The sequence below is a fragment of the Cupressus sempervirens genome, chromosome 5 (assembly GCF_028749045.1).
Source record: "Cupressus sempervirens isolate cs-2001-9-10 chromosome 5, ASM2874904v1, whole genome shotgun sequence".
NCBI lineage: Eukaryota > Viridiplantae > Streptophyta > Pinopsida > Cupressales > Cupressaceae > Cupressus > Cupressus sempervirens.
In genome coordinates, this window is record NC_143122.1 from 899,522,259 (window position 1) to 899,545,029 (window position 22,771).

At 31.7% G+C, this 22,771-nt stretch overlaps 1 pseudogene; it reads right to left on the minus strand.

Annotated features, from left to right (window-relative positions):
* Positions 1-22,394, minus strand: part of LOC149558828 (polyadenylate-binding protein 2-like) — a 100,243-nt pseudogene extending 77,849 nt beyond the window's left edge.
* Between the last annotated feature and the right edge of the window lie 377 nt (positions 22,395-22,771).

Sequence of the window (22,771 nt, forward strand, 5' to 3'; positions counted from 1 at the left end):
TTTCTAATCATACATTATTTGGTTCATATTGTGTTAGTCTTGTGCTTCTTGATCTTGGCTTAATTTTACCCTAAGGAAAATTCTTCATAGTATTTTATTTATAAAAAATTCTTACATGGTATCAAAGCCATTGAGGCATCATTTCATAGCCATTAGAGACCATTCTTACCTAATCTCTCTAAGGACACCTTGATTCAGATCTAGAGTATCCACAACTATTGGGAGTATCTAGAGCCATAGCAAACCTCAACATTGTGTCTAGAGAATTAATTTAATGAAAATTGACTATAAATTTTCCTATATTGGGCAATAGTCAAATTTGAGGATTTTTTTTTTTACAAACCGACACTCATAGGACTAATTTGCAAGTATGGTATGATTTATTACATCTGCACATTTATTTTATTCTAGATCTAAATTTAATTTTCTTTGTAATTTTCATCAAAAATTTTTTGCAATTTTTCAAAATATTTTTTTTAGGCCATCAAGCTTGCAAAGAATTTTTTTTCTGCAAGTATTGAGTGGTCAAATCTCAGCCTTGTGCAAAATATTCTATCAAATCAAAAAAGATTCCATAACTGGCATCAGATTCCACATCCCATGGCCACCACTTTAATTTTTTGATGGCCAAATCTTGCAAATCTTAGCCTTCCTACCAATTGGAGGCTTGAACTCATTTTATTTTAATAGTGGCTACCTTGTGTTTTTAAACACTATTAAATTTGTAGCATAACAAATGTGGGACTAAATTCCCCACTCATTGGCCATAGATATTTGTCAAAACTCTTCCTTTGTCAGTGCAATAGTGAGACTTCCATTTTTTTGGACCATTAAAAGTTCCTTTGGTGAAACTGTTCTTCAATCTCAACCATCATTGCTTCCAAACCATTGGAAAATATTGTCCCACCATGTGTTCAGCCTAGACACCACCACGTGGCAACTATAGACCCTTGCTACATGGACCTCCTACACATGACATCTTGATACCTTAGCACATCATATGATCTAAGACAACCTAACACATGTACAACCTAGCTAGCACCTCTATGGCCACCTCACCCAACATGCATACTTGACACATTAGATCCATACCTGCACAATCGATCCTGATACATCATGTTGACATCATCAATTTCATACATTTGTATGCTGACATCACTACCACATCACCTAGGACCCATTTTTCACTAACATCATCATTATATGAAATTAAATTTGATGGTTGTTTGACCATCATCAGCAGGCCAAATTACACTGTCATGACAACTGTTGGATGTCAAATGTAACCTCACAATTTGTTGATTAGACCCCTCTCTAGATTTAACTGTGATTCGAGATCCAAATTTGGTGTACTTTTTTATTTATTTTGGTCATAATTTCCTAAAAATGTTAGTGGTGCTATTATTTTCTAGTTTTGGTACATAGATTTGTTAGAAATTGTAGTTTTTCATGACTATACCTATCCAATCTTGCATTTTGCAGCTTCAAACACTTTGTATGGGCTCATTTGTAGACGTAAATAGGTTCTATTTTTTTTTTAAAGTGAATAATTTTTTTTCTATTTTCTAGATCTACAATCAAATTATAGGCTTGTGTGGATGAAAATACCACTTTCAGAAATAGGTCCTTTCTTTACATTGTATTGCTTCAAAATTTTTGTATTTCTGAGCTACATCATAAAGTTCTAGATTTGAACTATAAGTGGAGGTTGTAAATAGAAAATTAGAAGTCAACTAATTCCATTTTGACAACTAGCCTATTGTAATCACACTACATATAAAGTGCCAAATCATGCATTAGGGGGGATTGATTGCTTATTTTTGTATTTTGGCAGGTGCATACATTTATTGATCTCATGGAGTTTTGTTTCACATGTCAGTTTGGTGTTAGACCAAGGTTGAAAAAGAGGAACTATTAGAAATGGAGTGCCTTGATCATTATCATCTAAGAAGAGAGCACAAGGAAGTATTTCCTTATCTATGTTCAAAAAAATTGCTCTCTACCATTGATCTGCCACTTGGTAAAATAATCTTAGATGTCATTTTTTCAGTTTCAATACTAATTGTTTAGCTTTCATTGGAAAGGCAATTGAACCTTATGACATCTACATGATTCTTTGGAAAGCATACATAGATCCCACAATTCCTCCACTTCCAGAGGACATTCTACCACTAGTCACTCTAGTTATAGTACCTTCAACTCTAGATGAGATTACACATTCTAATACTCCTATTGATTCTAATGATTTAGTTCTAGCCATAGATCCTCCTAATTTAGTGCAGCATGAATTACCATGTCTTACTACTTTACCTTCACGGGATGACTTCCTTAAAACATTGCAGGGCTATTCATGGAGTCTCACATGGAATATCATTGATGAAAATACTCTTCTCTTTTTTGAGGAGACGTCTTCTTCACTTGTTGTGAGGGATCACTCTAACCCTCACCCACATGATCTTTATGACATAATTGTGGATATTTCTTTAGAGTAGCTAGAGAAGGATTCTTTCACATCAGAGGAGAGATATTAGTCTTTGGAGATTGTATTCTAGTTTCCTTAGACATCATATCTTCTAAGGATTCTTCCTACCAGTTGGGAAAAATTCTCTACTACACCTATAGCACCATTTCTTCCTATAGGGAGGATCATCATTCAACTTTCATGGTGCATATTCTTCAGTCATCAAGGATCTTGTTTCATAGGTGTGCCTAGATTATTGAGGGGAGGTGACATTTCTTCTCTCCTCTATCTTCCTAGTAGGATGCTTCATTGTCTTTAGAGGTTGATTTAGTTTCCTACATGCACATGTTACCTTATTTGCCACCTTATTTTGGGCATCCATCAGATTGGTTCTTGGCATCTACATTCATCAAGGACTTGCTGACATATAAGTAGAATTTAGAGGTAGCATCTATAGCATACTACATATGGATCCCTCTTCCATATTCCTATCCATAGTGGGAAGCATATTTGCACCTATACTTGGTGTATCTTCTTCCTTAAGGGAGAAGCATTGTTTGTCGGCATTGGATTTTCTTTTGTCTTCAAAAACTTATCATTTTGAGATCCTTTACTAAGGGGGGGATTCCATTGAGGGATTCTCTATTTTATATGTATGATGTATGTCATCATGAGGGGGTCTTGATTACTCCATCCATACATGCATCTTCTTTATTGTACTTTCTCTCTTTTTAGGGTAGGGTTTTTCCCATGAGGTTTTCCCTCTTTCCCCATTTGTAGAGAGATTGTATTGCATTGCATCACATTGTATGTAGAGCATTGCTTTTGTACATGGGTACCTAATATGGCCTAGTAACCATGACCAATTATGCATTTTGATCATTACTTTTGTGAGCTTAAGTGCATTCCCATAAGTTGTACTTAAGGGGGGGTGTTAGTGTAAATAATTATTTATTACACTTTACTTATATTTACTTAGGATAAATGGATTATTTTATTATTTATTAGGTTAGAAACCTAGGAGTATGGGTACTCATATGAGTTGTCTTATTGACAACACAGGAGTAAGAAAATCTAATTTAGCACACGATTTCTACAACACTAGAGTTTGCATAATCAACTGGGTTATCATGTTGACAACACAATTATCCTCACTCTTACTTTAGCACATGGTTTCTACAACATTATTTTACATGAGACACCCATGTTAGCTTACTCTCTCATCATTGTACTAAATCTTGTGCTTAATGGAGGATAATCCACTCCCGGTGGACATGTGCTTAGTTGTGACACTCATCGTTGTGCTAACTCTTAGTCAGTCTAGAGGCCTCTATATTTAGACACTCCTAGTGCATAATACATCTAATACATCAATTGAATATCATATTATTATTCTAATCATAATCTATTGGTTTATTTTGTGCTAGTTATTGAGCTTCTTGGTCTTGGGTGATTTTTCCATAAGGAAAATTCTTACATGGTATCAGAGCTATACCAAATTCTTACATCACTAGAGTTTAGCACAATTATTTTATTATTTATTAGGTTATACACCTAGGAGTATGCATACTCATATGAATTGTCCTGTTGACAACATAGGAATAAGAAACTCTAATTTAGCACATGGTGTCTACATCACTGGAGTTTGCATAATTAACTAAGTTGTCATGTTCACACTCTTAATTAAGCGCATGGTGTATACAACATAATTTTACATGACACACCTTTGTAGGCTTATCCTCTCATCATCGCATTAAATCTTGTGCTTAATGGAGGATAATCCACTCTTGGTGGAGATTTGCTTAGTTGTGAGGCTTATCATATTGCTAACTCCTAGACATTCTAGAAGCATTCTAGAGGCCTTTATATATAGGCACTTCTAGTGTATTTGTACATCAACTACATCCAATACATCAATTATTGAATATTCTAATATTCAAAGATAATTAGTTATTCATTCTCATACTGTTATTCTGATCATACATTATTTGGGCCATATTGTGCTAGTCTTCTGCTTCTTGATCTTGGCTTCATTTTTCCCTAAGGAAAATACTTCATGGTATCTTAGCTATACCAAATTCTTACAGATGCATATTTAATGAGGCATCTTATATGTTTTAGAGGGTTATTGGGATTGAAACTTCTGAAAATAAGTGGTAGAAAAGCTTCCAATGAGTTGTGCAAAGTTTGTGAAGTAAAGGATTACTTGGAGACTTTACAAGAAAAACTAAGATGATGAGAATGATAGAGTTCAATTAATGAACTAGAGATAAGTTGAACAAAGATCTAAATTCAAAAAGTGATTTTTAGTTTATCAAATTAAATTTTCATTGTTAGTTTCTAACCAATGTGGAAGTAGTAAAATCCTTTTGATAAAGTTGACCTAATAGTTATTTGTAAAGTTTTTAATCAGGGTGACATTCTAATGGAATCACTAGTACAAAAACAACAATATATTACTAAATAAACTACTAAAAATTGTAGATATGTGACTAATTTTGATCACATGACCAATGGTAGTTTATTGCCAAACATTTATCTCTCAACCAAATTTATGACTAAATTATTTTAATAATTGATTAGGTCATTGAATTAGCCATTTATTGTTGTTGCTTGGTAGTTTATATGGTAGTTTATTTGGTAGTATATTTGGTAGTTTTTTGCGTAGTATATTTGGTAGCATATTTGAAAGTTGATTTAATGGTATATTTGGTATTTTTTGTGTAGTATATTTGGTAGTATAGTTGGTAGTATATATGGTAATATATTTGGTAGTTTATTTAATCATTGATTTAGTCATATTAGGGCATGATGGAATTGAACCACCATCATCCTACTTATAAAGTAGGTGCTCTTCCACTGAGCTAGTACCCTTTAAAGAATAATGCAAAAAATAGGCAAACTTGTCTTCCCAAGATTAGGTTGACCATGATCATGGTCACTATAATATGATATACTCTTCTCAAAAAATAATTATTTTAGTTATTATGAAAACAATAATCTAAATCTTTATCAATAACAATTCAAGAATTTTAAATTCTTCTGTTCAAGAATTTTAAAATTATATTTCATGTCAATTAAACTTCTTTAAATTATTTTAGTGGTAGACTCAAGTATAAAACATAATTTGGAGCACTTTGGCCACACATAAGTATTATTTCTTGTGCTAACTTCTCAGAAAAAAAACACAAATGATTATGCAATATATGTCAAGAAAATAGACCTTTACATTAAATAAAATTATCAAATCCCATTAAAAAATCAAATATATTAAAAAATCTGAAACACAATCAATTGAAATACTCTTTTTTTTAAAAATATGGAGATGCCAAAGGATCAAATATTTCCTCTTCCTTATGCTCAAATGGGTGCTAAAAGTGTTCATTACACCTAATATTGACATTTATTGAACCTTAGTCTACAAACAATATGAAAATTGGAATTTGATAAAAATAAAGCACATGAAAAGAATTTTTTTTATCAATGATCTATAATTAAGTTATTCCTAGTAATAGGGAAAGTGGTGCCAATTCATAAATATAACAAAGAACTAAATAATATGTTTATGATAAATTGCTTAAAAAAACCTATAACAAAAGGAAATAATGGACTAGTAAAATCTAGTAGGTAATGGCTATGTTTCACCTATTGATAACCATGGATCCTCAGATGGTTGATCATAACCATAAACTTCATATCCTTACCCATAATGTGACATCCCCTTTTTAGAGCTAGATTTGAATGATAATAGAGCCTAAATACAAAGTTAAACAAAAATAAAAAATAAATATAATCATAATCATAATAATAATTTCATGTTAATCAAATAAATAATAATACATGATGAAATATTATTATTCAAATTTTTATAATAAAGAATGAAAATATTGTTAATAATATTACATAATATAATTTATTATTACAAATATGATCAAGGAGTGATATATAGCATAATATTACGAATCATCTATTTTAAGATGATGAATAGAATTAAAATAAAATATTAGATTATGATTATAATAATATCCCAGGTCAATATTTTAGTATTATAGATATAATAATAAATATAATTAATATTAAAAATATATAATATCATTATAAATAAAATAATAACAAACATCAAATATGATAAAGCTACATGTACTTAGTCACGACGCTTCAAGGGGATATGTGATAAGTAGCTTACATTACTATCACAATTGGGCACTTCCCAAGAGTTATCTGCATCAACAAAAAATAACTCCAAAATATGACTATTTTGGGAAAAAAAACCTAGGGTTCTTAGAGAATGTTTCACTATATTTCCATGTCTATATCCCATTTAAGATAACCCACTTACCATAAAATGATCAACTACATGAACAAAAAGAAAAAGAAGACATACAAAATATTGAAAGTGCAAATCAAGTTATCCCTTCCATCCAGACTGTAATATTGATGTGGTAGAGTGACATCTAGATTGTAATATTAGGTGTGTTTGTTGATTTCTTTGGTATGTTCTAGCTAATCTCTTTATTAGTTGGAACAACTGCATTATTCTATGGAGGAGATGATGTGGATTAATTCATCATCTATTCTTCCAATGTCATCTATTTCTGATCTATGTGTAAGGAATGTGGAGGATAGTTGCATTTTGGAGACCTTGTAGAAAATTGATATTCACTCTACTCTTGTACAATCCATTGTCATTGTTGATCAATACCCACTCAATCAGATACAAGGGTAGTAAAATCTTTTCTTGGAAGATAAAATTAGACATACAAACTCTAGATCTATCACAAGTTTGAGTTAATGAGCATGATATCCCTATAGATGACTACGGTGTTAAGGATGCAAAACTATAGACTATTGTTAACAAATGAGACAAGGAATGAAATGATCATAAAATGGATCCCTCATTACTCAAGCCATGTGCACTGAGAAAAAAGTGTTTACTATAATAGATTCTTTCTCTCTTGAATGTATGTTCAATTAAAACCTTTAGCAATTCTAGTAATGTTTATCTTGATTGGTCGGTCACATTTTGTTTCAAATATTCAACTTTCTATCATATGATTCCTTTGCAAATATAGTACCATTCATATGTTTTCCACAATAATGCATATAAATGGATTAAATAATAAGTTTACAAGATCCCAAAGGAAATAAAAATATGGAGTTTTACACCACATGCTAAATTTGTTTCCATATAACCTCTAAGAAACTTGTAATAGCCACTAGAACAACTACAAGTAGCAATAAAACTCATGGAAATGCATGGACTTAAACTAATCTCAATATATCACCAAAGAATTACACATAGCATAGAGGGTCAAAAGAAGCCATGTGAAGGATTTAGGACTACCTTCTATTCTCTACAAGAAAATTCTTGCTCATACATTTTATTATCACATTATTACTTCCAAGATAACAAGGGAAATCTAGAGGTTGTGATCAAACTAACATAAGTGCATGGGCCTAGGCACAACCCTATGTTTACCATAGCACCCTATAGAGGTGTGTAGGACCATATTAAGGACCAAATGCTTTCCCATGTTCCTTACAACTATTAAATAATTTTTCACAAAAACAAGAGCTCAGTGCATAAAGCTTGAGTGGGTGCCTATGCAATTTGTGAAACTTTTTGCTTTATCAAAATTTCAATACATTATTTTTTATATATTATAAAAACATGAGTTCAAAAATTAAGAATTATAGTATTTGTCATTAATTTAATGTGACTTTCCATTTTAATCCATCTATTTAAAATTTATACACATTTTTTTGAAAAACTTATCTATTCAATAATATTGAACAAATTTATAATTTTAAATTATAAATATAAAACAATGGTAAAATGTTTATGTCAAAATTTAGTTAGTCATAAGTAGCTTCGATAAAAATAAAAATAAAAGATTTAACTATCAATTTTTCCCCCAAAAATAAAAATAAAAATTTATTTTCAAGAAAATACAATGTAATAATAGTAATTATAATAATTTGAAAGACACAATGAATGGACAAAATTAGCCTATTCATGAATTGAACAAAAATTACAAATTAAAGCAAAGTATCAATACCACTACCATCTCCACAAAAATCTCCCATTTTTATAGTATCAAAAAAATTATCTACTGATTTTGATTTCAATGTTTGTAGTTGACATTCTGGAAATATCTACAAGAAAAACAAACATTCTAATTTTGTTTCTTCTTCCAAATCTTACTTCATTTGAATTTCTGGTGCCCCTTTTTTTCATAGAGACATCTCATTAATAGTAGATTTAAGATATTTAAAATGGATGTTTAAATATTATAACTTGTTATCAAATGTTATAGCGATAGTTGCATGATTCACAAAATAATATAGACATTTTGTCATTTTTTAGTTCTTTTGGAAATCTTCAAATGAATCTTTGTTTTCATGTGTTAAAATTGTGATTATGTCTCATAATGAAATTTAAAGGTTTTCCCGATTTCAAATTTATATATATTTTTCTTTCTTTTTCTGATCATGCCCAAGGGACTATTGTAATTTGTAGTTGTTATGTAGAGCATGCAGATTTAAATAATTGATATTTTTTTGGGGGATTTTTTGATCAAGAAAATGAGAGGAGGAGAAAGCTTTGTGAAAATTTCATAGAAAGAAGACCAAGGAAAAGGTGAAATGGCATTGAACTAGAAGGGAGTCAAAAATGGCCCATGCTTGTAGAGATTTGTGCATTGAAAATAAGTAGAGGAAATCCACATGTGGCACCAGAATTTGGAGCAAGTTGCATGGATTTGATTGAGCATATTCCAATGCACTTTCATTTATCCACACTACAATACTTTGAATTCAACTTCATTAAGATTGCTTCTATGGTTTGTTTGTAGTGTTGTCAAAGACTGGCATGATAGGTGGGCATGGTTGTTGATCTTAGATCATGTTATCTTTGGAAGAATGAAAATTCTAGAGTTTTTTGCAAAAATCTAAAAGAAGTTTCTAGAAACTATTTTCTCTAATTTTTAGTCTCAAAATATAATGTAAACCCCTACTATAATTTCCCCAAGCCAATCAAAAAATAATAATTTCTAACACAAAATTAATTAAAAAATAAATTTTCCTTTTAACTTTAGAAATCATTGACTTTGGTTGTAAAAACTAATTATAGCCACAACTACTTAAAACATTAGTACCCTACCTTATGCAAGGCAGGGACTAATAAATTTATGATGAGAATATCAAAAATTTGGACTAATACTCTATACATCAAAAACTTCCAAAACTGAGACTTCAAAGAGTAAACTTGAGGAAGAACTAGTAGAGCTTAGCAATATAGAATTTTTGTATTATAAAGGGTTATTCTTATTATACCTTTGAATATTTACTAAAATAGTTTCTTCATCGCTTGAATGTAGTTTAATTAAAACCTTAAGCTATTCTAGAAATGCTTATTATGATTGGTCAATCACATTTTTTTTGAAATATCCAACTTTCTATCATATGAATCCTTTACAAATATAGTACCATTAAGATTTTTTCCATGGTAATGCATCTAAATAGATTAAATAATGAGAATGAAGTGTCTAAGACAAGAAGTAGAGACAGATGGACATTGAAGAATTGATAATGTAATTTTATTGATAATGACATACGGAGAAACTCTAGAAATTGATGAGAACTCCCAAATTCTTAAGGACCTAGAGATGCTCAAAGGTTCACAATAGCTTGATCATGTTGCCGATTTTGGGGATGAGACTAGGCCTGACCACTCTCAAGATAGTTTTCCATCCTTTCCAATGCATGAAGGAAATCCGTTAGATAAATTTGGTTTTTTTATGATAATGGATGATGAAAAGAGGAAGAGGTAGCCCATTCTTCACCTACAAAGGATGATGTGGAGGAAGGAGAGCTAGATTAGACAATACTATAGTGAGCTATATATTATTTAATTTCTTTATTCTTTTGTGAGAGCTAATGGGATTTGGATTTGCATTTGCATCGAGTCTTTCTCTTCTATCCAAGCTACATATTCTTTCTTCAACATCAAAATGGTAATTATATTTGAAAAATCTTTACTAGAGTGACACTTAAATTCCTTTAGTTGATTTTACTTGAGCCTCATTGTATTTTCCGTACTTTTGCTAATGTGCATTGCTTCAACTAGAAGAAAAGATGGCATGTTTTCCTACAAAAATATTCACTACTCTAAGTGACTCTTTCTATTGACTATATGCAATTTTGCAACCTTATCCCATGCCAAGTGTCCATATATAATTACATGTGTCACACACTCTTCATCTGGTTGATTTTACTCAGGCTTCCCACTATTTGTTATGCTAACTACCAATCTACGTTACTTCAACTAGTAGAAGTGACATGATGTTTTCTCCACAAAACCATTCACTTGCTTCAAGTCCCAGTCATTTCATTGAACAATGTTATTTTAGCACCTTACCCATGCACACATGAAATATGTCAAATTAAAACATTTTAGCAGGCTACAATTCCTCACAATTTTTTTGGAAGATATAGAATTTGAATTCATATCTCATGTGCTGATTTTAGATATTATTTATTGCCTGTGTGTTGATGCATGGTGAATTTTGCTCTGTTTACTATGGTTTAATTTTGCAATAAGGGTTGGAAGTTTAGTGCTGATTTTAGATATTATTTCTTGCCTATGTATTGATACATGGTGAATTATGCTCTGTTTACTGTGGTTTAGTTCTACAATAAGGGTTGGAAGTTTAGTGCTGATTTTAGATATTATTTCTTGCCTCTATGCTAGTACATGGTGAATTATGCTCTATTTACTGTGGTTTAATTCTGCAATAAGGGTTGGAAGTTTAGTGCAACTGTATACCAAACATCGATTAACTTGTTGCTAATTAATTTGGGTTTAGATGCCACAATTGAGTCTTCATATCTATTTGAAATTGTCATTGATTTGAAGGTAGTTGATAGCTAGAATTAGATGATATTGGTTTATAATTACACTACAGCCTGTGCAACAAGATTGAGGTTTTATTGCGAGTCATTATGGAGTTGGGGCTTCTTGTTTTGGAGCTGTATATGGGCACCAATTATCTACACCAATATTATATTGCATGGGCATCCAATATTGAGGGGTAGCATGGAATACATGTCTTGTATAATTAGAAAAAACACAATCTTTGAATTGACTCTGTATAAAAGATCTCTACACAGTATTTGGGTCTTGATATTTTCTTATATGCAATAACAGAAGGTGACAATGGAAGTTCTTAGATGCAAGAAATATTCCAATCCATTAAGAGTCAATGTTCTATGTTTTCCCTCAGCCATTGGATGGATTTCACGAGGAACCAAAAGGACCAATTTTGATAAGGTGGGAGAAGTATTAAAAGATACACAATTTAGCTTATTGATATAAGTCTCAATTTTTCAGAGCATTTTTCTCAGAGGGATTGAGAGCTGGTGTAAGTCTTAGTTTTTCAGAGCTATTTTCTCAAAATGATGAGATAGAGATATCAAATGTAACCAAATTTTTTTTTTTCTCTGCTTCTAATCTCAAAATTCACATCATGACCAAACTTGTGGAAATGACTCTTGATCATTGAATTTGACACATGGTCACACATGGATCTATAGGAAAACATGATGCACATTTTCAGTTTACATGTAAAGAGAAAAATCTGCAATGTATGGGATTATAAGCAGTACATTTATAAAGGAAAATAATATTGTTTGTATAAAATGATGTTTGTATTGTAATGAACTAACTTAAACATTTATAAATAACAAAAAAAAAAAAACTAAAATAGTCACAATCTCTTAATTAAGATAATCTAACTTAATTTACACAATAGATACAAAAAAGAGTTTTCAATTTAACTTCATTAGCTCCCTTTTTGACACAGATAGGGAGGATGTTCACAAAGGCTATGCAATCTGTTTTTACACCAACCATTTGCATTTTCCTAAAAGTCATCAAATGATTTAATTTCTTTCTACATACATGTCTATTAGTTCATTTTGAAGTATGAAATCAGACAAAAATCTAGTTCTGATTGTGCTTTGATAGATATCCATACCCTGTTCTAAAGCTCCCATTTTTACATGTATTCTAAAAAGATGGTCAAAATGGTTGTGGAGTTTTGGCTTACATGTGGGGTATACACCAACTAGTTAAATTTTCTTAGAAGTGTTCAAGTCTTCTTCAACAACTCCATTTTTTTTGTGTAACTCGATATCATCACAATCCAAAAAATTGCATGTCATTGAAACATTTTGTCAAATAGTTTATGTACCCTCAACATGCTTGATTTTTCCTAATTCTACTTGAGTTTATATTGATTGTAAAATAGAAGCTTTGTAATCTGGTACCACATAAGCTTCTCCCCTGCATCATTATATCTCTAAAGGTTGTATTAACTATGTTGGGTTTCTATCTTTCAACCATAATTATGAATTTGAATTTATATAGCACATTGATAGCAAAGTCCTCTGCCTGTAATATGCCTCAAATCACATAAGAATAAACCTTCTTCTACTATTCTACATTGATACCTAGGGTGAGATGATGGATCATCTACCCTATTTAGTAACATGGTTCAATTTCCATGTTGATTAGTATATACACTTAGATTTAAAATTGACACCATCTCTAGCTAAGCATATATGTATCCCAAGCTACCAAAGTTCCTTAATGCATGATAAATACTACCATTTTTGGTAATTTAGGTATAGTCCATGTGATAGTTTAATTACATAAAATAGCTTTGAATCACTGGCTTATGCATGACAAGTGATAATCCTAGAGAAATAAATCGCTAAGCACATAATCGATCTTTATCTCTATGAAATCTCAATATTCTCACAGAAGAGGGTTTTATTCCTCCTCTAAAATAGTTTTATTATGGAGTAAATGTACATTTTATAGAGATAGGGTAAAGAAATAAGCAAATGTAGCCCTAACAAATTTTTGAAATGGTTGTAATTTTAACCTAGTGGATTAATCACAACTCCTCCACTAAATTTGCAAGAGTTGCATCTCAAATAGGGGGATTCCAATTGATTGAACTATGAGATCTGTGAATCCTAAAGAGATGTTTGTCCATCAATGAGGGAGAGGAGAGAATCATGTCCAAGGGCTTAACCACTTTGACACCTTTAATCAAGTGCCTCAGCCAGTTAGGAGCATGGGTTGTGTGTAGCTGGCTATACAGTGGATGAATTCCCTGTCCCACTGCCATACATAGCCCATTATTCATGCATAGCATTCAGAGGATATTGCCATTAATGTACTATTAGTTTGGTGCCTATCACAATCAGTCTCAAATGGAAATCTCCAGCATGGTACTAACGCAGGGGAATTGGTTGGCTCTCGGCTCCCGATTATGCGAACACAATAAAATGTGTAAAAAAATTATGGATTTGTGATATCCACAATTCAGACTACAATCAATTATAAAATGTAAAATGAACTTACATAATATTATAATAATGTAATAATATATTATATTATAAATCTTTATATATATAACTTATATAAAATATAAAATAAAAATAGTAATAACATATTATTAATATAAAGTACAAGTAATTAAAAATAATAAATAAATAAATTATTGATCAAAAAAATAATGATAAATAAATAATATTATTCAAATATTAGGTCAACAAAGTATCGACTGAGTTTAATTATTTGGGGAAATATAGAATAAATGATGAAATGAAATATGATAAGTGAGACATACAAGATAATTTGAGAGACAATGTCATACAAGAGAACAAGTCTAATAGAATTGAAGGTCTATATGAAATGACATCAATCCATAAAGCATTCAAACTTGATTAGATTGACTAGATGTAGAAAAAATAATACACATGAGAAGTATTTTACTCATTAAACAACATAAAAAGAACCCCACAAATGGCATGGCATAGTTGTTATTGCATACACAATGTTTGGAGTTTATGAATTGTTTATCCATCAATCAATTAGCAGAAGATATTTGATTATCCTTCAATGATAATAGATCAAGTTATAATCCTTTAAGAGATTGGTTAAGGCTTAATGAGTCTATTATTTGAATGGGAACCATAAGAAAATCATTATTGTGATTAAGAGGTATGCATATAAGTCACATCCTATCCATGGAAATCATCCAAACAAATGATAGATAAATAGATTGATTTACTTCAGTATGGGGATCATCAAACTATCTACTTTATCATCAATCTACTATATTGACTTTCACCAAACATTTTCCTTACATCTTTTCATCCATATTTAGATCACTTAGTAGAGATTATACAAACATGGCATAGCAATAAGCATACCAAAGACATTAGTAAAGAATACCAACTGGCTACTATTAAGCCAACACTTAATCACAAAATGAATAATTATACTCACAAACAAAAGTAGATTAAAATAAAAATATTTATATTATAAATTATATTATGATAGTATACTTTTTGGGATTCATCTAAGACCATAAATATACTAGAACTAGTTGGATATTCTTGTATGGCAAATCAATAGTAAACACTCATGAAGTGTGTGTGTGTGTGTGTGTGTGTGTGTGTGTGTGTGTGTGTGTGTCTTTTTTTCATCAATAGATTCAAGGTAGATCTTCAAACATACTAAAATGATTGTTATAAGAAATTCAAACTCATGTGTATGATTAGTTCAACCTTGTTGCATCAACATTTATCTTTCATAAAGGAATTGGCACAATCTTATTGACCAAAGAAAAATTATGATATATAGCAATTCTACCATCAACTAAGAATCAAAATTAGTGTTGGACAACATATCCTATACAAATCAGCCTTCATAAATATCAAGACACTCCCTTATGATGAAATTAAGGGTTCACTTCTTAAAATGTCAATAGATATGAAAGAATTTTTGCGTCCTATGTTTTTTTGTTATAAGTGAAATAAGGAGAGGATTGAATTGAAATTTTTCCTTCATATCAATAAAGAATTATTGAAAAAATAAGTGAAGAGATATATTTTTAGATTAATTTTTTTATAAAAAGAATAGAGAATTTAAGATGAAATGAATAAATTATAAGAATATGAAAAGAAATCGTATTTGCATTTTTAATGCTATATTTATTAATTAGAAATTAATTTCTATAAATAATAATAAAAAAAGCATAGATATGCATCATTGATTTGAAAATTTAGTGAAGACATGCCTTTGGCATAAATATATTTATACAAAAAATTGGTGGAATGATGTAATATCATGAAAGTCAAAAGTGAAATAAGATATAGTAAGGACTAGGTGGTCACATGACATATGTATGAGAAAAGAGAAAGGGGGTCCTTACCAAGAGGTGGATCATATTTGCACGAGAGTATGACATCAATAATGAGTTGAAATCCTAACTCTAAAGGCAACTAAAACTCTAGTTATAAAATAGATCTTTCAATAAAAGTCGAGTGCAAAATGAAAATGGTCTCTCTTGTTTTGGGATTTGGTGAACCCTATGTATCTAATGGTCATGGGTATTTTTCCCTTTAGGAATTTTGATATTTTTTCAAAATTAATCCACATACAAGGTCATATATGTAATAGCAATATTGTTTGCAAATTAATTTATCTTTTAAATGAAGTTTCTTACAAGAAAATCCTTATATTATTTATAAAGATAATTTAAATCAAAAATTTTATTTATTTTTTGTTATTAAATTTGTTTTTTCAAGTTTTGATATTTGTTAAACAATGGTTCTCACTATTTACTAAATACTGAAATATATTAAATGTGATAATATTAAATTAATGTTATATCTAGAAAAGAGCCTACAACACAATGGCAAATTGTGAGCCTCTCAACAGGGAGGTCTAGGGTTCAAATCTACTTGTTGAGATTTTAAAATAGTTAATTGATAGTTAATCTTTTTTATATGCATAGATAGACCTAGAGTGTACTTTTGTGTGGGTGGAGAGTTTTATTTTTCAACAATTCATAAATAGATTTAGAGCCCAAGTTTGACTACAGATTGGGGTGATTTTAAGTTCATTTCTAGTTCAATATTATTTGTGAGGATAGTCAAGGAAGTTAACTGATAATAATGTATTAATAGGACAAAAACCTCATTGGGGAACAATAAAAGTTATAAAAATGTTAAAGAATGTTTTAATATGATAAAAAAATCATTGATCATTCATTAAGTCATTTATTTGGGTGACTAATTATCAGTGACCAATCGTTTAGTCATATATTTGATTTTTTTTAGTCACTTATCTTTGTCAAACATTATAATTTTAGTTGATGACCAAATTAGTCATTTATTTAATCATTTATACTTATAAAATATAAAAAATTACTAGAATTTGATCACTTTTAGTCACATGACTAAATGTTTTGGTCTTGTGACTAAATGTTTTAGTCACATAGTCATTTATTTGCCAAAATTCTACTAGTGAATATTCATAAGTCCTCTAAAATGGCCACTCCTAACAGAGCAATCAAATCCTTTAACAAGGTCACACCTAATGATGTGTTTTGTAACCTTTATTAGGGTTTTCTCCTAACATATCTTACTTTAGAAGAGTGAAAATATGGTAGCATGTTACTAGTAGTTTTTCCCAAATTGGGTTTCCATGTTAAATACTAGTGTCAAAATTTGTATGGATTTTTGTTGTGTATTTATACTACTTACTATTTTTAAGTTTAGGATTATTATTGACTATGATAAGTTTCTAAAATTAAGAATATATAGAAAAAGGAGCTATAACGAAATGAATAATTTGGATTATTGGATTATTGTGGATAGTTTTAATTAGTGATTTATTGGGTTAAGTTTGTTGGGTTTTCAAGTGTTTGATTTGAACATTTGGACATGGGGATAACTGATTCACCACCCCCTCTAAGTTATTTCAAATATTTTAATAGTTCCTTATTAACCATTCATTATAAATCCCCTTAATTTCTTCAATTTATAAGTAGAAGATATTTTCCACAACAAGTCAAACAACAACATTTCTATCAAGACTTAACAATGTAGTTTCTAAGTCAAATTCATTGATCAATATAGTATGAGTAGCATTTAAAACATATTAATTAATGCAAGAACATCTTGGGTGTAAGAGATATCTTGTATCACCCAAAAAAAATTTCATTTTAGTCTTTTCAATTTTAATAAGGACTGGTAGACAGGGTTGTTACTATTTATGGAAACTTGCTATTTTTAGTAGGTTTGTCATATGAGCTCAGAATGTTCTCATTTTCTACATGAAGGTTCATTTTAGACTTATAAGACTACCCTAAAAATTGCATTGCTCTAGCTTAAGTATTAGAGAAGTCATTACAGATTTTCAGTGGAAAATTCTACAAAAAAATCTTTAGGCTCACTGTTGGAGGCCTTAGAGTGCCCAAATGATGGCCAAAAACTCAATTAAATTTTTTAGATTAGGAGCAGGCATTTTTGAAAAGTGGTTATAATAGCAAATTGGAGCAATGGTTTGAGAGTTATGGCCTTCCAAAGTTGGGCTACTCAAAATTTCTAAAATAATTATCAAAGATCTATTTGGCCAACTCTATATGTATTGTTAGGGTTTGTCGGCCCTAGATATTATGTTTGAGCATCTCGAACCTTCCTGGGTGGCATAAAATTGCCTATTTATGGAAGGCCTAAACAATGCCTAGGACAACTCTGGGTGATATTTTGTGGCTTTTCTTGCAGATTATTATAATAAAGGTGCCCATATGGGTTAGCATATTATACTTATGAATTTTATAATTTCACATTTGTAGGGAAAATAGTAAATCCATATTTTTTTTTCACATTTGCTATAGTTTCTTTGTTTTTATTATTGTTTATTGTATTAAGGGGAGTATTGTTAATCAAGTGGTATTAGAGCTAGGTTCTTGAGTGCATGGGCCAATTGTCAATTGTGAGGTAGTTCATACTAGGACCATGGTTTGAGCTAAGCATGTAGACAAATCACCAATTGCGAAGCAGTTTGAACTAGCATTTCAATGGAAGCACAAAAATGCCTCTATGAAGAGAGCATGGTGGAAGAGTTGTAGGTGTTACACTTGAGGATTTCTGAGCCCTCCAAAGAAAATGTAAGCATTGGAAGAACAAATGCATAGAGGAATAAATCTTCTTGTAAGAGATGAAAGAGGATGAGGATGAAGTAGAGGAAAATGCCAAATTAGAGGCATTTCTAAACCTAGTGGAAGAAAGGATTTTTAGCCCCATCTCCAAGATTGGAAAAATGCCTAAGTTTGAAGTTCCCACATTTTCAAGAAATCTTAACCCAGAGGAGCCAATTGATTGGATCAATGAATTGGGTGAGTTCTTTGAGTATGAAGTTATTGAGGATCCTAACAGGGTCAAGTTTGTGAAGGAAAAACTAAAGGGACATGCAAAGATCTAGTGGTAATAGGTTCAATTGGAGTGAAATAGAAAGGGAAAGGAACAAATTACTAGATGGGAGTAGATGATAGCTAAACTAAAGTGGCAATTCATTCCCATGGATTATGAGCTTGATCCATTGAAGAAGATACAAGGGTTGAAGCAAGTGGAAAAATTTGTTCAAGAGTATACCAAAGAGTTCTACTAAGTTCTCATTAGAATTGGCCATGTAGAAGTTGATAAGGAGAAAGTGGCCCATCATCTTAATGGGTTAAGGCCAAGTATTCAAGATGAGTTGAGTCTAGTTTGAATGAAAATTTGAGGAAAAATTGAGTAAGAAGTTTCACAAAATAATAGTGGAAGAGGTCACAGTGGAGGATCTAGTAGATGATCTTATGGTGGTCATAATGATGATCAAAAGAACAAAGATGAGGCTAGGAGTAGCAATTAGAACTAGACAAAAAACAATTATAATCATTTCCAAGATTAGAACAATAGAGATTAGAAAGGAAGAGGAAGAGGACAAGGATCTGGAAGAGGATACTTCTATGGGAAATGTTTTCACTACAGAGAAGAAGGGCATAGAGAATTTGAATGTACCTAGTGCCAAGGAAGGATGGATCAAAGAAAAGAAGGCTAGGCCAGAGTTCCATATGTTGATGAAGATGCCAGATCCTCACATTTTGAAGATGTTGTAAGAGGAGAAGTTATAGTTAATAGAAGAGTCCTATTGAGTAGTGAGAATGAACTTGATCAAAGAAGGATTTTGTTTCACACAAGGTGTAGATATGAAGATAAGTGTTGTGATGTGATCATTTATGGTGGGAGTACTGACAATATGGTGTTAGAAATAATGGTTACCAAGTTGAAGCTAAAGAGATAAAAACACACACATCCATACTGTATTGCTTGGGTGCAAGATGACCAAAAGGTCATGGTCAATGAGTAGTGCTTAGTGAAGTTCAAGATCAGAAGCTGCTAGGATGAGATACTATGTGATATCATATCTATGGACATATGTCATATGTTTTTGGGTAGGCCATGGTAGTTTGGTAGGCATGTTCTACATGATGTGCAAGATAAAACTTACACTCTGACCAAGGCTGGAGTGAAACATAAGTTGAAGCCATTGAAGGAGAAAGAATAAAAGGTATGTGGTGCTACAAGAACATGTTTTTTTGATGGAAAAAAGTTTCTTAAAGGTATGATGCATGAGCATATGTGTTTTTCTATAATTCTTAAAGATAGTAAAGAAGAAGTAGATGAGGTACCTATAGAAGTTTTAGATATGTTGGGAGAGTTTTCTAATATTGTATCAGATAATCTACTTGATGGATTACCCCCAATGATAAAAATCAGTCACTAGATGCATTTGGTTCTAGGAGCTAGTTTGCCAAACAAGGTAGCACATAGAATGACAACAACAAAAAGTGAAGAGTTGAATAGGAAAGTACATGAGTTGTTGCAGAAGGGGTTGATTCGAGAGAGTCTAAGTCCATGTGTTGAAGGAAAAGTATTAGCACCAAAGAAGAATGGAGAATGGAGGATATGCACAGATTCTTGTGATATCAACAAGATCATAATCAAGTATATATTTTCATTGCCAAGGATGGATGATATTATGGAATATTTGAATGGAGTTGAGTATTTCAAAAAGATAGATCTAAAGAGTGGATACCATCAGATTCATATTAGAGAAGGTGATGAGTGGAAGACTGCTTTCAAGACAAAAGAAAGACTATACAAGTAGGCAGTCATGCTTTTTGGGCTAACCAATACACCAAACACTTTCATGAGGCTCATGAATGAGTTACTAAAAGATTTTTTGGCTAAGTTTTTAATTATTTACCTAGATGATATTTTGATCTTTATTAAGACATTGGAGGAGCATTTGATCATATTTGCAAGGTGTTTGATAAGTTGAGGGTAGAAAAGTTGCGAATAAACCTGAAGAAGTGTAGTTTTGTAAAGGAATTGGTGTACCTAGGATTTGTAGCCTCAATAGAAGGTTTAAAAGTGGACCCAGAGAAAGTGAAGGCTATCCTTGAATGGCCTACTCCAAGGAGTGCAACAAAGGTAAGATCATTTCATGCTCTAGCTAGTTTTTATAGAAAGTTTATAAGAGATTTTAATAGTATTTGTGGACCCTTGACTAAAACAATGAAAGGGGATAAGAAAGAATTTAAGTGGAATATAGAAGAAGATAAGAGTTTTAATTTGTTGAAACATAAAGTTACTAAGAAGGTTGTTTTAGCACTTCCTAATTTTAAGAAGGTGTTTCAAGTAGACTATGATGCTAGTGGTACTAGAATAAGAGCTGTTATGAGCCAAGAAGGTATAATTGTTGCTTATTTTAGTGAGAAATTGAATGATGAAAAAAAAAAATTTGGCTTATGATAAGGAATTTTATGTTATAGTTCAAGCATTAAAGAAGTGGAGACACTAGCTTCTTCCTAAGGAGTTCTTTTTGTATATTGGGCATCAAGCTTTGCAATATTTGAATAGTCAAGGAAAATTGAACCAAAGGCATTTGATGTTGGTTGAGTTTTTGCAAAGTTATACATTTTTTTGAAACATAGGAATGGGAAGTCTAATAGAGTTGCAAATGCTCTTAGTAGAAGACAACTTTTGCTTATAGAAATGCAAATAGAGGTGATTGGATTCAAGGAAATTAGTACTTTTTATCTAGATGATCCTAATTTTGGTGAAATGTGGAGGGCTTGTATAGAACCTATTATACTTGGTGGGACAAAGTGGTTGGATTTCATGATCTAAGATAGTATTTTATTTAAAGGAAGCTAGTTGTGCAATCCTAAAAGTTAAATGACAAAGAGTCTCATAAAGGAGAAGCATACTGGATAATTGGCTAGACATTTTGGTAGAGATAAAACCATAGATTCAGTTGCTGAGAATTATTATTGGACACAATTGTAGCAAGATGTGAAGAATTTTGTATAGAGTTGTAAAGTATGTGAAATGATGATAGGAGTAAAGTAGAATACGGGGTTGTATCGGCCATTACCTATACCAAAGAAGTTGTGGAAGGATGTTAGCATGGATTTTGTTCTTGGATTAACAAGGAATCGACATGGGCATCATTTAATTTTTTGTGGTGGTTGGTAGGTTTTTGAAGATGGCACATTTTATTCCTTGAAAGAAGACTAGTGATGTTATTCATGTGGCAAAGTTGTTTTTTAGAGAAGTGGTGAGACTACATGGTCTTCCAAAGAGTATAGTTTTTTTGTGGTGTCCACAACACATGCCCCATTCCTCACTAGGAATAGGGACCCCAAACTTTTTTTGACTCCCGGACTCACAATTTGAGAGTCAGGAGAAGAATTTTTGTTTGAAAGTTGAGTCCAATTTTTTTTTTTAAAAATCAAAAATTGAAAATCAAAAAAAAAAAAAAAATCAAAATTTGAAAATCACCAAAAAAAAAAGAGAGTTGAAAAAAAGTGTCATGTGCTTGTGCAACTTGCGTGTTGCGCTGCGCAGCCCACGAGGCCATGCATCGTGCACCTACACACTCGCACACCACGCCCTTGCCTACATGCTCATGCGCACATGCTTTGAGTGCCAAGTGCCTCACGCTTGCGCACGTCATGCCACATCGCACCCCATGCCTGCACGTGCCTTACCGTGCCCTACACCCTTGCGCACCTCGCTGCACCTCGCACCTGCACGTGTTGCACCGTGGCTCGCCATGTCTCGAGCCTGCGTGCCTTGCACCTATGTGCCTCGTGCCTCATGTACGCATGCCATGCCGCATCGTGCCTAATTTGTAAGTGTGTGCACACCCACAATCAAGGTGCCTCGTGCATGTTCGCACTACCATGCTCCCAAGGACCATGAGCCCTTGCCAAGTTGCCCTTTCACCTTACGTTTTGCTTAAATAGCTAATGAGAGGGTTTAAAATATATCGTTTAAGTATAAGGAATTAAATATATCTTAAGTATAAGGAATTAAATACTACTTAAGATA